Here is a 16,830-nt window from a genome sequence, read left to right as displayed (position 1 = left end):
ATACGTGTCTGCTTTGAAAAACTCGGACTACATAAGATTGACTCTAACAAATTCCTGTCCTGATGAATGCCCAATGTACAGTTGACTGAGAATGCTTGGAAAAGCGAATCACGGTAAAGGGGCTGAAACACCTGTCGACAAGAACATGACTAGATATCATGGAGGAAAAAAAACGAAATAAATAATCTTTTTCAGTTTTCTTAGGTGGAAGAACAGATTAGGTGTGGTTCCTTTTGACTATTATGAAACATGTCAAATTATGTTGTAAGAATGGTTTACCAGAACTGAAAAAGTCCCCTTGTGCCCTTAGGCACAATTTTAAAGTGTTAGTGTTTGTCTGAAAGTGTGTTGTATTGAATATGTCTAGTTTGTATAATGGTTTCTAATCATGGATGCTATAAGCAAAAAAAAAATGTTTAACAAAATATGTATAGATTTATATTTTGAATAAGAGAATTCACTGTTGATTAATGCTGATAGTAATCTAAGCATATAGTTGTGCAAACACAAATTGACTGAATGTTAAAGGGAGGGTTAGCCAGTTTCCACATTTTGGTCTATTAACACATTCTCTAATTGGAACTGGTCCCTCGAAAACTCATATCTTATACACCCATCACCAAGCACAGGCAATTGACCTTGCATTATTAGCTGTTAGGCATGATTAGATATTAGGCAAGGCAAGGCAAAACCAGTGTTTAGGCCTGTATTGCCCACTTCAATCAATTGGCCACTGATACGATTTGGCCTAAAAATAGGAAGGCAGCAGTATTCTCCAAGGGCCCCTCGGAACAACTCAATGGTGCCCTTGAGGTGGTTCCTTACATTTCTGCTACTGTTTCTGAATTTGTAGATCTGGTATTACAACTGGATACCAGAACAGCAGAAAGATGTGGTAATGTAATCCTCCTGAGAAACACTCAGACACTAAAACAGATGTTTCAGCGACAATTGCAGGAGGCAATCCGGAACACATGAAGATTGGGATGATATGTCGCCCTTTGTAGAAGAGATAAAGAAGAGACCTGCCTCTATCCTCTGCCTATACTGTGCCCAAGGAGGTAATTATATCAGATTGTGCCACGAAAGACCCATCAAGAAGTCAGAAAATGCATCCTCAACTGATCTATTGACTGGGCTCTCATGACAAGTCTTTCCTTTGAGGGCCCTCACGTTTTGGAACACACCCAATTGGCCTTGGATTTTTATGGCCAGGCAGCACTGCCCAGTGCAGTGATAGCCATGATAGACTCTGGGGCTGCCGGTAGCTATATGGACATTTGGGGCTTTCTTTTATTCCCACAGTCCATCCAGAGTCTGTTCAGGCGGTCAACAGATGTATGCTGTCATTCAGTTTAGTCACGAGAGAGCCGGAGAAGTGCTGTGGTGATGGCCTAGCAGCAGCAGGTATGGATCTGGCTTGACCTAATAGCGGCCCCCAATTTTGCTGTCATCTTGGGCGTACCCTTGTTAAGGCAGCACAACTCTGTTATCGCTTGGGTAAAAAGGTTGTTCTGTTTTCACTGAGACTATTGTTCAATACATTGCTTTCAGATTCCACTAGATCAAAGGTCACAGTGTAAGGCATTGTTTACAAGGTTATATGCTATTGGGGCAATTGCACAGACTGACATACCTGTACTGCCATCGGAATAACAAACATTTGCAGACATGTTTGATACGCACCAGGCCAATCAATTGCCCCCACACTGGCCACCCTCACTTAGTGTAGGGTGCATATATTCCCATCGGAAGGGTGTACTCTCTCACTCAGAAAAAGCACAACAGTTTTTCAGGCAATCTGATGGAAGCTCCAATCAATTGCTTCATCCGACAGTCAACCCCCCAGCAGCATCTCCTTATTCTTTATCCACAAGAAGGAGAGGCATTTCCAGCCCTGCATTGATTTCAGGGCCCTTAATGATATCACTTTAAAAGACTTTTATCTTGTGTCTCATTTCAGTACTTTTGACAAGACATTATGTACACCAAGATAGATCTAAGAGAAGGCTGAAATCTGGTCAGGATGAGAGAGATTTGATTGGATGACTGTTCCTAAAACCAAACATGGAATTCTTCAATACGCGATCATGTCAGTTGGATTGTGCAATGCCCCAGCAACCTTCCAACTGTTTGTGAATGACGTATTGAGCGACATGATAGGCAGATATATTGTCACACACCTGGACAATATCATTTTCTCTTAGTCTTACAAACAACATATCCTTCGGGTCCAGTCAGTTTATGCAGTGCTTACTTGAGAAATGCTTACTTGAGAAATGCAAGCCGCATGTCACAGAGGTAGAATTCTTGTGATGTGCACTAACCCCTCAAGGTGTATGGATGAATGAGGCAAAGTTCTCAGCAGTCCTCAATTGATCCTCCCCCCATTTCTGTTAAAATGCTGCAATCCATTTTTCAGACTACAAACCTTTACATCACCTTACATCCGTTCCCACATCACAGCCCAATTGGCGTGAATCACACATCTATCAGTCCCATTTGTTTGGACAGTGGTTGCTCAGGAAGCATTTGATGTTCTATAAAAGGCTTTACCAATAGTCCCCAGTTGCTGTAACATCCTAACTCTAATAATCTGTTGATGTTAGAAGTAACAACACCTCAGAATTCACATTAGGGGTTATAGTGTAACAAATATGCCCCTCAATGAGATGCTTGCATCTTGTTGCTTTTTTCCCCAAAAAACTAAATTCCACATTACAAAATGATTCCATCTTGGAAAGAGAGTTGCTGGATATAAAGTCCATGTTCAAGGAATGGCAGCACTAACTTATGGGTACTAAAAACTAGGTGACCATATATATGGATCATCATACCCTCCAAGCCTTTGCCCCTATGAAATGTACCAGTGCCGGACAGGCCGGTTGGCATCTTTTCTTGGTATTACCCAAATTGTTCGAACACAATTGTTCGAATGACTCAATTTATCGAAAGTCAAGGGTCCGAATTGACCTTTGCAGAATTGACCGTATATATATATATATATATATATATATATATATATATATATATATATGCAGATATGTAACAATTGACCTTCACAATTCGGTCTATTGTGCAAAGGGCAATTGTGATTCGAACAATTGTAGTTCGAACAATTCGTATACATCCCTTTTCTTTACCTTATGTAACTTTATAGTATCATATCATTCCGGGATGAAAATGGTAAAGCCAACGCATTTTCTTGACAAACCAAAATGTTTCATGAAATGGTGGACAACACCATTTTACTAGACATCTAGGTGATTTGTTTCTGCACCACAGCTCCACTCCTGACAGAACTAATACACAAATGGACACTTTGTAATGCTGATGAACTAGAAACCATGAAAGTAATAGTGCACAATGGCCTTCCCTACACTTGTGATTTTCTGTACATACCCAAGGAGGAAGGTCTTTATCAGGCACTGCAGTGGTGTCATAGCTCTAAGATCTCAGGCCACACAGGGAAGTTGAAGAGTATTGAACTTCTATGTTGTTGGTATAAGTGGCCCCCTCTCCGAAGAGACACCATTGAATATGTACTGAACTGCATGTTCTGTACATTGTAAGTGATTTCAATTCGGCACACACCCAAGTCCCACGCAGCATGTAATGCGCAATTGAAACCCTTATTTTTTGTATCTATAAGTTCAATATTCTGAACAATATACCACTCGTATCACACCCTTCTACTGAGACCCCCCCGGGCACACTGAACCAGGAATCAGGCTAGTTTGCAAAGGTAAATATTTATTTATGTAATTAAAATGTAACCACAATATATTTTAATAGGTAAACAACAATCACCAATGTGGTGAAAGAACACTGAATGATATCTTTAATACACTATGAATCAAGTAATGAGCACAAAAACAAAGGCAGCACCGAAAAGAATACTTTTGAATTGGTGTAGAACAGATAGCACTATGGTTAGGAGTTCCCCCTGCAACACCTCTTAACCCCCCAATAGGCAATGCAAAGAGATGGGAGGAGAGAGCAAGTATTCAGGAATAGCACAAATCAAACAGAATATCAGTCCCACCTTCCCTCTTCAAACACAAGAGAAAAACGGAATTGACTTTGCAGCTGTCAGGAATGGCTTTGAAATTGTCTTTGGAATTGACTGAGCGAAAACACCAAATGTGGTCAAAAATACTTAAATTGTTATACATTCCTATGGGAGCCACTTTGAACAGTTGCACACAATCACAAGCAATGGTTTAGTCAGAAGAAAACATTTGAAACCTTAAAGTCCAAGTGGGAAATACATTAAAGTAATTTCACACGTGTAAAATGTCTCAGAATGTAAAATCACGGCAAACTTTTCCTTACGCGATATTCGCTATAACGGGACAATGCGGTTTTCGGTTCTATGGATATCTATGGATGTTAGGTACACGTAGGAGTGGAAATTTCGTTTCACTCACAAAAACTGAGGGAGTTATAGTGGTTTTAGTAAAAGCTGTTTTTGTAAAATAGGCGCGAGAATGGAAAACAGAAATGCACTTTGAAAATGTCAAATGGGTTGAGTATAATAGATTATGACTATGAAGAAGTGAATGCCACAGATGGATCTTACAGTCACGTGATCAGCGTAACCCTCCTGTTGTGGATACTCTACTTCTTCAGATGAGAAAAGAGTCAGCGCAAAGATAGTTCTAGCAACTCTATGGTTCTAAATGAAAGATAGGATGGGTTTGAGATTGGGATAAGACAATGCAAATATACTATGGGTCAAAGTTCTTCCTATTAATACTCACAGGATAAGTTATTAAATTGGACCATCAGTTCTGGTCATGGATTGGATCAAGTCTAGGAAGAACAGCACATCAGGCACGGGATCAGGTCAGCTAGGCCGTTCACCGGATTTGCACAAAATCTGCTGTCCTTGTTTGTGGATGTTTCAATCAGCTGGAAAGCGAGTTCCTCAGGCAAGCCTAGTGGTAGCAAGCCAGAGAATTTCAGGATACTAGTTCAAAAGGCCTTCTCACACCACAGCGCTTCACTAGGTTGCAAGAATAATTTTGAGGATTAGGCCTTGCAGAAAGTCAATAGTTCTCTACTGCTTGCAAGTGTCTTGGCATCTGGATCTTGAAGGATGTTAAAGCTGGATGTAGAATGCTGGATCAGAGTGCTTTGCTGGAATCAGGAAAGTGAGTGGATCTGTCAGTCCCTATGTGTTGTCAGCTGTCTATATTTATCCTTTTAAATGACATCACAAAAAGGGTGTAAGGGCCGTCTTACCTAAGCTTGTCCCTGTGAGCTGGGATTGGGTGAAAACGTCTTCTCCGCCTTGCATTTGAGTGATTGGATCAAGGCCGGATGATTTCACATTTTATGGTTTGCTTTACAGTTCTTAGAAACCTCCCTTTAGCTACTGGTCTCAAAATCAGATTTTATACTAAATACACATTTCTACATTGGTCACTTTTACACAAAAAACACACAAAGATGCCATATTTTATGTAGCATCTGTTCCTCAAAATCCTGCAGCTGTGGGGTCTTGTTTCAACTTTCTACAGAATTTTGTCCTTTTTGCTATGAACACAATTTCCAAACTTTATGCAAATTTCCATAAATGTGTGTGTTTAACATATGAATGTGTGTGTACATTTTCACAATTCTAGGATTCATACATTTCACATAAACCGCATATATTGCCATTCCTGTCCTGAACATGTTACATGGTTCTGCCCCTTTTAAAATGTGCAGCCAAAAATTAGACTAACAGATATGTCCTTGGTATATTGTTCACCACTTTGAATCATAGGTTATGAGTCTTTAAAAATTCTTCTTTGTTCATGCTTAACAGCAAATGGTACGCCCCTTTTTCTCTCCCTGGAGTCTAGGAAAATCCCCCTCCTTGTTTGTTCCTTCCAGGAGCCATTTATGACCCTCTCAGACCTCCGTTTCCTGGGCTGAAGGGCCTGCTATTGTTCATTCTCTTTCTGTAGACTTGAGTCTGGGTTAACCCACAGTGAGCACCTCCCCGTGTGTTTCTGCTGAGAGGAAGGCCCTCCTCTTGGGAGAAACCTGTTTGTCCACTTCCAAAGGGTTGCAGCTCAGCCAAACTAATGTATTCTTAATTCAAACCAGGAAAAAACACATTTGTTGTATCAAACATCAATACATAATTTTCTCAGCTTTAACTCTGTGGGATAAAAAGCAACTGAGATCCGTATTCTTTTTAGCCACAATCCTTTTTATGTTTGCTGATCCGGCAGACTTTTTAGTTTAGATCACTTTAAAGTTTCATCAGTAACTCATCTGACAGCTGTCATTCAGGTATCCCAGGGTACTGTACCCAGATTCTGACAGGGGCTGTCGGTTTACATACAATCCAGTTTTTCTGAAGAATGTTTTGCTCTTCACATTATGACTTTGTATGTTTGCAATGCTTCATTACATTACATGAACTTTAGTGCCGGGCAAGATTTTGGATGTTAAGAAGTGTTGTATTATAGGCATTTTAAGCAAATGTCATTTGTAGGCACATTTTGGAGTTTTATTTACAAAGCACTGCTTCTCTCTCTGCACTCTGTTTGCTGGTCATGGAGCTCACTGGCACATATTCTGCAGTGTGTGCTCTATTTCACCATATATGCACCATGGGGGCAGGTTGTGCATCCATCTTTTTGTGTGCTTGAGAATGCAGTTTTTGAAGGTTTTTTGTAGGTGTTAGGCATGCACAAGAGTTTTGCCGCCATTGTTGCAGTTCCTTGCACCATAAGTATTATAGTGATACCGCATAGCACAGCAAAGTGGATCAATACATCCCACAACATAGTGTAAACATTCCTCTGAAAACTGAAGGGACTACTCCAATCCATGCCATTACCCCACAAACCCTGGTTTCTTAAAATCATGGACTTTATTGGTGAACATTCCTTGGTTAACAGGTTGGATACCATTTTGTTTGTGATCGACATCTTTAGCAAAATAGCTTGATTCCTTCCATGTCACAGAAATCCTACGGCACTGACACTGGCTCGGCTCTTTTTTCATCATGTCTTTTGCTTGTTAAATCTACCATCCGTTATCATCATGGACAGATGAACCCAGTTCAAGTCCCACTTTTGGGATGCTTTAACAGCTTTACTGAAGATTGATTCATGGTTTTCCTCTACATATCACCCACAGATGGTTGGACAGACATAATGCATCAATGGCACCCTCGAGCAGTACCTCGGGTGCATCCTTCTGCAATATCAGGATTCCTCAGTAGTGCTCTTGATTGGAAGAGAAGGATACAGTCTGGGGTTTGCACGCTTTCTTAAATGAATACAATGGAAGTCATTGTGGGTGCTATGTTTTTAATCTTTATCTAAAAGAAAGAAAAGCAAAATAACAGTTTTATAAGATTCACTGTTTGTGTGACTCACTTTTGGTCTTTTTCAAGTCCTCTTGGTACTGCTTAATTATTCAACTTTAGTCCTCCACTTTATATCTCTATTAATATCCACTTTTAATTTTTAGAATCCTCTTAGTTAAGTTTTTAGAATCCTCTTAGTTTCACTTTAGACATTTGGGCTTTTAGAGTCCTCTTTATTCATCTTTAATCCTCGACACATATTTCCCCATTCTGGGTGACGAACAGTTTTTCAGGAGGTTTATTGGTCAGCCCATTTGTTGTGCTTTGATTATTTGGAGGAATCCCTTAGTCATACAGACATGTTGTAACATTCATTCACTATGGTCCTATTTGTAGTAAGTGTCATTGTTATTGTTAATCCTTGTTTTTGTTGATCCTTGGGTGATACATTTTTGACGGTCCTCAATTTCTAGCCCAATGCTCAGGCAAAGAAAAGGATAAGGTAGCATCTCTGGTCATTAATCTTTTCCTCCTTAACCTGCTATGATGTTTGAGCGGCTCAATGTTCCCTCATTTTGAAGAGCGGTTTGCACAACGGTGTTGTCCTTAGTATGGTCGCCATCTTGAGTGGAAGGTCTGTAGTTTTTTCAACTCTTTGCTGGCCTTCAGTGCTGCAGCATAACCGGTTGCCTGGTGGTGGCATCGGGCCTAGTGGAAGGCTATGATTCAGATAGAAAGGATTCTGGGTATGGCTGCAGACCATGCCTGATAACCAAAGTGGGTGGCCTGTGAGTGCTCAGGTCATGGTCAAAGTACTTCATTACTCTCAAGTATTTGGAGTCCCTTCCAATAAAGTAAGTCTGGATATCTCCATGTGAGTAAACTCTAACCACTGAATACCTATTCATAGGCATAAATAACTTTCATTTTGCTGTTGACATTTCAATTAGGGAGGTCATGTTTAATGATATAGTTCTCCAGATGAAGGTGTTAGAATAATATCACGCCACAATATTTCAGATCCGCCGCCCCAAGAATCGAAATGGACAACCTGACATGATACAGACCAAATTATGTCATAAAATGTTGACTGTTAAAGCAACTTTAGAGTAGCTGAAAGAATACATGTACTGATTGTTGCTATAGCATTAGTGTTTTTTGTACAAATAAGTTGATACCATTTCTTCTGTTGTGTTTAAATTTAATTAGATGATCTAGGTTTACATGTTTGTTTTGTTTGTTATGTTAATATGTATGATTTTATTGAAATTCCAAACCTGCAATTAAATATTACTCATACATTAAGTGGTGACTGTCAGACCTTTTCAAATATAGTATACATTAATTTGAAAAGGATGAATGAATGCTCAATTAACCCTTAATAAGCGTGTCTTTAAACAATTGATAATGGTTTGAATTTCTATTTTCAATGGGAACAGGACATGGAAAAAGGACATGCCCCAGGCAAACTCTCCACTGGCATCTGCTGCCAGTGGCCAGGTTGTGTAACTTACTTTGAGTGGCTATAAATGCCACTAGTACGGCTTCAGTCATACGTAGGCCAAATTGGCTACTTGACATGGCCATTGGCATTGGTCCCCACTGGTGGCTCAGTGCTTCGTTGCCCTTTGGGCACTTTGTGATGCTTCTGAGGTTGAGGAGCATGGACAAAGGCAAAGACAAAGGCCATGCTCCAGAAGGTACTAATGGGAACCCAGGAGTACCAGGGAGATGGTTGTAGTCCTAACCGCCGCATACTAGCGAACTGAGGTAAAAAAATTCTCATTTTTCTCGAGTCTACCCTTACAAATAAAAGGGCATAGCTATCCCTCTACAGCTGGTAAGAATAAGAGACCTCAAACTTACTGCCACCAGAGAGTCTCTACATTGGTGGGTACTTTAAGAAGCCACCTAGACTGGGAGCTAAGGAAAATCCCACACAAGAGGGGACGTTTGTAATAGTAATAGTAATTGTAGCACGGCTTAATCCAACACCTGTAGATGTCTCTCTTTTTAAGAAAAACAAGGCAGGGGGATCTGTATACATCTACCACAGTCAAAGTATATCCTAGGTACTCATACACCGGGATTTGTATTATAGGGTAACCAGGAACCCACTGAAGATTAGAATCCAGCAAGATACGATCGTGGATCAGTAATGGGAACCCAGAATCACAACAGGTAAAGTGGGTTTCTGATTCCTTATCTATGAGTTGTCATTAAGGGTGTAGTGGTTTTGAGAGCTTTTCAATTTTTAATTTACCTTTAGATACCTGACTTGAGTGAAACCACAGAAGACACTCCACATCAGGAGCCAATTGCCACATCTAATTTATGACAGATGTATTAGCAGTGAGACACAGGACAAAACAGGTAAGGGGGTACAAAGCCCACAACATTTACCTGCCTTCAGTAAGCACTTTAAGACTGATGATGCCCCATCTGTCTTTTTTAAACCCCATAGGGCCAGGGAAACTACCCAGCATGCCCGTTGGAAACCTGAACATTTCCTCCAGACACCCACGAAAGGGAGAATTGAAAAGAAATTATATATCGTACGCAGAATGCAGTAATGCATCACCTGTCCTGAAGAAAACGGCCATTGATCAGAACTGCTGAAATCGGTTGACTGTTACTCAGTAGTTTTGGGCTGATGACCCTTACTCCGATACCCACCATACTTCGATGAAAGGGCTCGAATAAAAAAGCATCATAGTGATCCAATCTAATAGAAGAAATACATCATTGTTAGATGGACACTCATTTTTAATACTTACCGACCATTTGGTCGAATTGTTACTATATATAAAACAGGCATATTGGCGGCGGTAATATTAAAGAAGAAAACCGACCACCAATAAGTGCGCACTTGACCTTTTTAAGCACAGGAAAGTAGTGAGTGCGGAAAGGGAGAGGACTTCTAGACCTCAATTGTAGGCGTTACACCAGCGAACACCAGGGCTGATGAGACAACTACATACGTAGAAGTCAACACAGGGCGAACAAGTTATTCATAGGGACTCAGATGTATGAATAACCATTTTATTTAATACCAGGGATGGACTGGGCAATAGGTAACTCTGGAGATGTTCCCGGTAGGCCTCTGCACCCTGCTGTTCCTCATTTGTGTCGGAAACTATATTATTTCCAAATGTTATCACAGGAAAAGGTTTGGGCTGAAAATGTGTAAAATGCGGCCACTTTGAACATTATTCGCAGGGCATCTTTTGGTTCTCAGCCCACCCCTGGTCAAGGCCACTATCATTCTGGACCATCTATAACATGAAACCACTAAAGTATCTTACATGTGAATAAGACCACACACATTACAAACTTAAGAAAGGCAAGATATGGAAGGACATGAAACAAACAGTTGTTTTAAAATGTGCGGCATTCAAGCTTCTGGTCCTGTGCACTCCCCTCCTGCATTAAAGATGACTAGTGTTGAGGACGAGAAGAAGTTTGGGACTTGCCAAATTCAATCAGGCTAAATATTGTACACGGGCATTTACAGCCACTGCTACAAGAATGTTAATTCTCCCCCATTGAGGTCTGCCTGCTTCTTCTCTCTGTTAGCATTGGAAACGCGAGTCCTTGTTGATCAGGTCTTAAAATTCACTTACTATTAGGCTACATATATTTTAATGTACTTATGCTTTCCCCTCTCTTGTTTTATTGTTTGATTTCTGTAACGTTTATATTGTGTTTTATTGCACAGCACTGCTGCCTTTGAGCTTAGGATATGCTTTAAAAATAATGTAAATAAATATATGTAAATACATATTACCTTTAAAATCAATAGTGTACAAATGTTAGGAATGCCACTGTTAAAGCTTCTTTAAACAGTACAAGTTGCCTAGATCTCAAAACTAAGCAAGCACCATATGGCTACACTTTGAATTATAACACAGTAAACCACCACATCAAAACAAACACTTTTAATATTAGTTAGTAGCCGCTTTGGGCGCCTTTGTGTAGAATGGGCCATGGCAGCAGGCCATGGGCAGTGGTGCACAGACCCACAAAGGGGGTAAAGAGGCCTCTTCTGCAGGTTGGGCAGGCTGCTGCTGGCCATGCCCAGTCAGAATGTTCTGATGATACTGTATGTCATTAAAAGAAACGCAAACCTACTACAATTATTTGCTAAATGCAAGGTTATGGTAAAGTTTCCCTTATAAAAACATTGCATTTAATTTCAATGAATTCAATTTGTATAAAGATATGTTATACATGAAGAGCAAAATAATACACCAAACATTTGCCATTCATATTCACTAATTAAAAGCAACCATAACTGGATCATTGCTATTGTTAACAGCCTACACTTGGCCGCCACCATGCACTTCTCATGGTGCCAGTTATGGTAACACAAATGAAGTCTATGACCTATGTGACGAATCTAGGGAGTGTGTCCCTTCTCCCCAAGGAGGAGCCACTCACTTTGGGACTAGGTATGTGATCCCACTCCACAAAACCCTCCCTAGGGGACACAAACAGTATCCCACTGAGGGTGACCACTCGTCTGCGGACAAGGAATGCTCAAGTAAGGATTCCCTTTCAATTTGCCTCATTGCAAAGTCCCAAGCATTTATGTGTTATAAGGGAACTGAACATGGCTTGGTTTCTGACCTCTATATATGTTATTGACTCTTTATGAAACTCAGGACCAATGTAATCTTCCCCTCCTTTCCAGAGAAGGTGCTAAATACACTTGTCGGGCAAGAGAACAGGAGAGAGTTGGTCAGAGAGCATGAAATGCTGGCTTGCATTGCAGCCTCTCCCTCGCAGGAGGATCCAGACCAGGCAGCAACACAGTCGGCTTAATGGGTGGAAACCACAGGCAGCCATTTGCAAATAAGAGCAACATGATCTTGTCCCGCTCCAATGTAGGTGTATCAGATTGCATCTCTACCAATTTAGTAATCAATCAATTTATAAAAATGAAAAAAAGTGATGGGGCAAGGATACAGCCTTGCCCCGTCCCTTCTAATATATATAATGGGAACGTTAAGTCATCAGACAAGGTCCAAAAAACTCTGGTTGCGTTGTTTGTTGTAAAGACTCATGATTGCTCTAAGCAATTGCATGGGGGTGCCTATTTCTTGAAGTTCTTCCCATAGTTTATTCCCAGGGATCCAGTCAAAAACATATTTCAAATCCATGAACATGATGTGCAAATACATTTTACTCAGAATGACGTATTTACATATTTCGATTGTAGTAAAAAGAGCCTGAAAGATTGGTCATCTCTGCTCAGGCCAGGTTGAAAGCCTTTCTGATGTTTGCTAATTATTGTTTCATTTTGTAACAAATAATCTGAAAGGGAACAGGAAAGATCTTGAATAGATCTTGCCAATTGCATCCAGTAGGGGGACTGGTCTGTAATTTGCAGGGTCCTCCTGGCCTCCTTTCTTGTATAGGGGCATGATAATAGCTGTCGTCCATGAACCGGACACTGCCTACTTCTATAACTTTGTTAAATTAGCGATTGACAATCAGTGCTCAAAGATCTGGTTCACTCTTGAGCATGTCTACCAGCATTTAAATCAGGGCCTGAGGCTTTTCCTCATTTCTGGTGGTTGATCGACTCCTTGACCTTGAACAGTGTAAGTATTAACACTCATTTTTCTAGGTGAAATTTCCGAACTGAGGTGATCACCCTTTGTAAATTCAGACCCTGAACAATTGGAGAAGTGTTTAGTGACGTGTTTCAACCAGACCTCTTCCGTTATGCTCTCGCACAGGGCACAATTATTTGTACCTATTAAAATATAATCAATGTGGGTGAATTTGCTGCCACTTGAAAAGGCTGGTTTCGCTGGTTGGTCACTAATTGTTCTGTCAATCCATGCTGAAAAGTCTCAGAGGGTGTTGTGTACTGCGTACACGAGGTACGCATGGGCGAGCCTCTACAGAGCTCGCGCATGCGCTTTGTAAGAATAAAGGCGGTGCCCGGCAGTTCGCGCCGGAGACCGGAGCCATCACACGTCTCTGGCGTGTGTTCTCTGCATGCATGGGTGCGTGTGGTTGCATGCATGTGTGACGGCCACCGGCCGACCCCGCACAATACAAAATTGGCAACGAGGCGGGATCGGAGCTGTACGTCGGCGAAACGGAACACAACTCCGCAGTCGTGCACCCGCTCTAACAGCCGGCGGCCATTTTGAGTGCTCGTTCACTACGACATACGCAGTGGTTGCAGCCCGCTTCGGGTGCTCGTGTGCCATCTGCCCGTTGCAAGCAGTTGCAGCAATTTTTGGACACTCCACAGCCCAGCTGGTGCAGGGCTGTGACACAAGAAGTGGCAGAAGAGCCAACAGGAAAACTCTGTCACAGTTGGGAGTCGGATCACCCATTAACCTGCAAAGACAATACTGTGAGTACCTATTGTGATGGGTGAAGAAACAGATGATGAGGGCGCCGTTGCCCCAATACCACGCAGAGTGCGCACCACTCTGGCTCCCATGCCTGAATTTGACACCACTGGGCCTCCATCGAAACTTGGCCCAAAATGGCTCATATGGGTCAAAAGACTGGAAATGATGTTCAGAGCCTCGGTTGAGATTGAAGACAAGGCAAAGATCGCCATCATGATGTACTCCGCAGGCACTGAAGTCCAGAAAATATACGACTCCCTCGACATTCCAGTGGCGACGTATGATGCTGTCAAACAAGCACTTCGGGATCACTTCCTACCCTTAGCGAATGTTGACTTTGACAGGTTTGTCATGGGGGCGGAAAAACAACGGAGCGAAGAGTCACTGGACCAGTTTTGTGCCCGTTTGAGACACCTAGCGAGCTCCTGCAGGTGAGTCAACGAAGAGGAAATGGTCCGCAACCAATTGCTGCAAGGATGCTGCTCAGGAAAACTTAGGAGGCAAGTCCTGAGGGAACCAGGGCTGACCCTCCGGCAGATCCTGGACATGGGAAGAGCGTATGAGCTGGCGGAGGCCAGAGGATCGAAAATGGACGTAGCCACGCATCCCAAGAATGAGGAGGAGGCACTTGCAGTCGGACGTTTCGTACCTGGGAAGGCCAGATGGACACCGAAGAGGGGAGAAGGACCCACGACATCAGGTACCCCTCAGTCGTGCTCCTATTGTGGATATGACCTCCCACACAGAGGTGAATGTTCAGCCAACTCACGAACATGCGGCAGGTATGGGATACCTGGGCATTATGCCAGGATGTGTAGGGCCTCCATGCCCGTGGCAGCAAGCAGAGGACCTGAGAGGGCCGGTAGAGGTGGCACTCGCACTGTGAGGGGCATATCGTCCCTTGAACAGGACGTGCACGACCTACACATTGCTGAAGAAGAGGAAGAAGAGGAGGAAGACATTTTCTTCATTTCCAGCATCGCAAATGGCCCTGGAACTCGACGAAGACCCATATGTACTGTAGACATTGGAGAGATTCCCACTCCAGTCCTCATCGACACGGGAGCTTCACTCTGCGTACTGGCGGACAGACATTACAACGCACTGGTAGGCCCACCAACCCTGTCGCCCTCCAAGGCTCAGATATACGCTTTTGGTGAAGATACTCCCCTACCCATCCAAGGGGTATTCGTAGCCCCAGTGACCCATGGCCAGAACAGCATCAAAGCGAGGTTTTTTGTAACCAGTGTAAGTCTGCACTCTCTTTCAAGCTGTGCAGCATCTGAAGCACTAGACCTGGTTCATTTCACTTTTGCTGTATATCATACGGATCTGGACAGCCTGCTGACACGCTTTGAGGGACTCTTCAGGGGCATAGGGAAACTGAAGGCTGAGCCAATAAGGCTCCACATTGATGAGTCAGTCAGACCGACGGCGCTGAAACATCGTCGCATACGGTTTCATCTGAGGGCTCAGGTGGAAAAGGACCTGCAAGACTTAGTGGAACGAGATATCATTGAAAAGGTGGAAGGGCCCACCCCGTGGGTCTCCCCAATTGTAGTGGCCCCAAAGCCCAAACAGCCTGGGGCTGTACGCATTTGCGTAGACATGAGACTTCCTAATATGGCCATAAAAAGAGAACGTCATCTCACTCCCACTCTGGACGACATTGTTGGAGAACTTCAGGGTGCGAAATTCTTTTCAAAACTAGACCTGAGAGCGGGTTACCATCAGTTGGATCTTCACCCGGAGTCTAGATATATTACAACCTTTACAACACACGAAGGACTGTATCGATATAAAAGACTCAGTTTTGGAATATCCTCGGCGGCAGAAATCTTCCAAAATGCTATCAGGGGGGCTCTGTCCGGACAAAAGGGAGTAAAAAACATGTCAGACGATATCCTAGTCTTTGCCAAATCCGAAGAAGGAACCAGGTTGTACTTCTGCAGTTAATTGTTAATTGTTGTTGTTTCTGCAGTTATTTGTTAATTGTTTGTTTCCGGGGAAAAGGAGGGATGTTGTGTACTGCGTACACGAGGTACGCATGCGCGAGCCTCTACGGAGCTCGCGCATGCGCATTGTAAGAATAAAGGCGGTGCCCGGCAGTTCGCGCCGAGACCAGAGCCATCACACGTCTCCGGCGTGTGTTCTCTGCATGCATGGGCGCGTGTGGTTGCATGCATGTGTGACGGCCACCGGCCGACCCCGCACAATACAAAAGAGGGTAATTCATGGAATAAATGTGCGCCAAAAAGGGGTGCGCCAGCGTGAAAATCACAGCGCATGCATGCTAAATCGGCACACACAGCCGTTTATCGATTCATGCAATGCGCTGTGTGTGTAAAACCTGGGATGTGCACCAAATCCGTGGGTGGCACACACGCGGGTGCACACGTCACTCAACAGTGTGCGCGACGTGCACAGGGAAAGCGCACATCGTGTAGCGTACACAAGAAAAGTGGGCAGAACACGGGGCGTAAAACGCAGAATGGGGAACAACGCGTGAAAATGTGGGCGTTACAGGGGAAGTACCAGAGGTAAATGCTCGCAACGCCCACACACATGCTAGCAACATGTATTCATGGAATTGAACAGGGGAACCTGTGCGCCAAAAAAGACACGCTAATCTGAAAATACGTACGCCAGCAGGAAGCAGGCGTAAGCGGCCCTGCACAGCATAAAAGTGTGAACAAGCAACAAACAAGCTAATACTTTACGATGAATATGCCGTTCCCCCCAGCAGTGGTCGTGGGACACTGCAGGAGGAGGAGAATAGCCAGGCCCCACATTTTTTTACCCAGGCCCAGCCTTTTTGGGATGCCTGATGACCAGGTGTATGGGAGGTACAGGTTTCCACCACAAATAATCCTAGAACTGGTCAGGGAGTGGGAGGATGACCTCACATCACCCACCCTGTGCTCGCAAGCACTGAGCCCCTTGGAAAAGGTGCTCAATGTACTGCACTTCTTGGCTACTGGGTCATTTCAGCAGACAAGTGCCATAGTCGGGGGTGTCTCACTGGCCACGCAGTCATGCTGCCTACACCAGGTGTTGGCCATCATGACTGCATGCCCCTCAGTCCGCAGGCACAAATACATGCCCAGAACACCTGCAGAAAGGCAGGCTGTCGTCCAG

The sequence above is a fragment of the Ambystoma mexicanum genome, chromosome 4q, assembly GCF_040938575.1.
Source record: "Ambystoma mexicanum isolate Mex_15411 chromosome 4q, UKY_AmexF1_1, whole genome shotgun sequence".
NCBI classification, from domain to species: domain Eukaryota; kingdom Metazoa; phylum Chordata; class Amphibia; order Caudata; family Ambystomatidae; genus Ambystoma; species Ambystoma mexicanum.
This window is presented reverse-complemented; position numbering follows the sequence as displayed.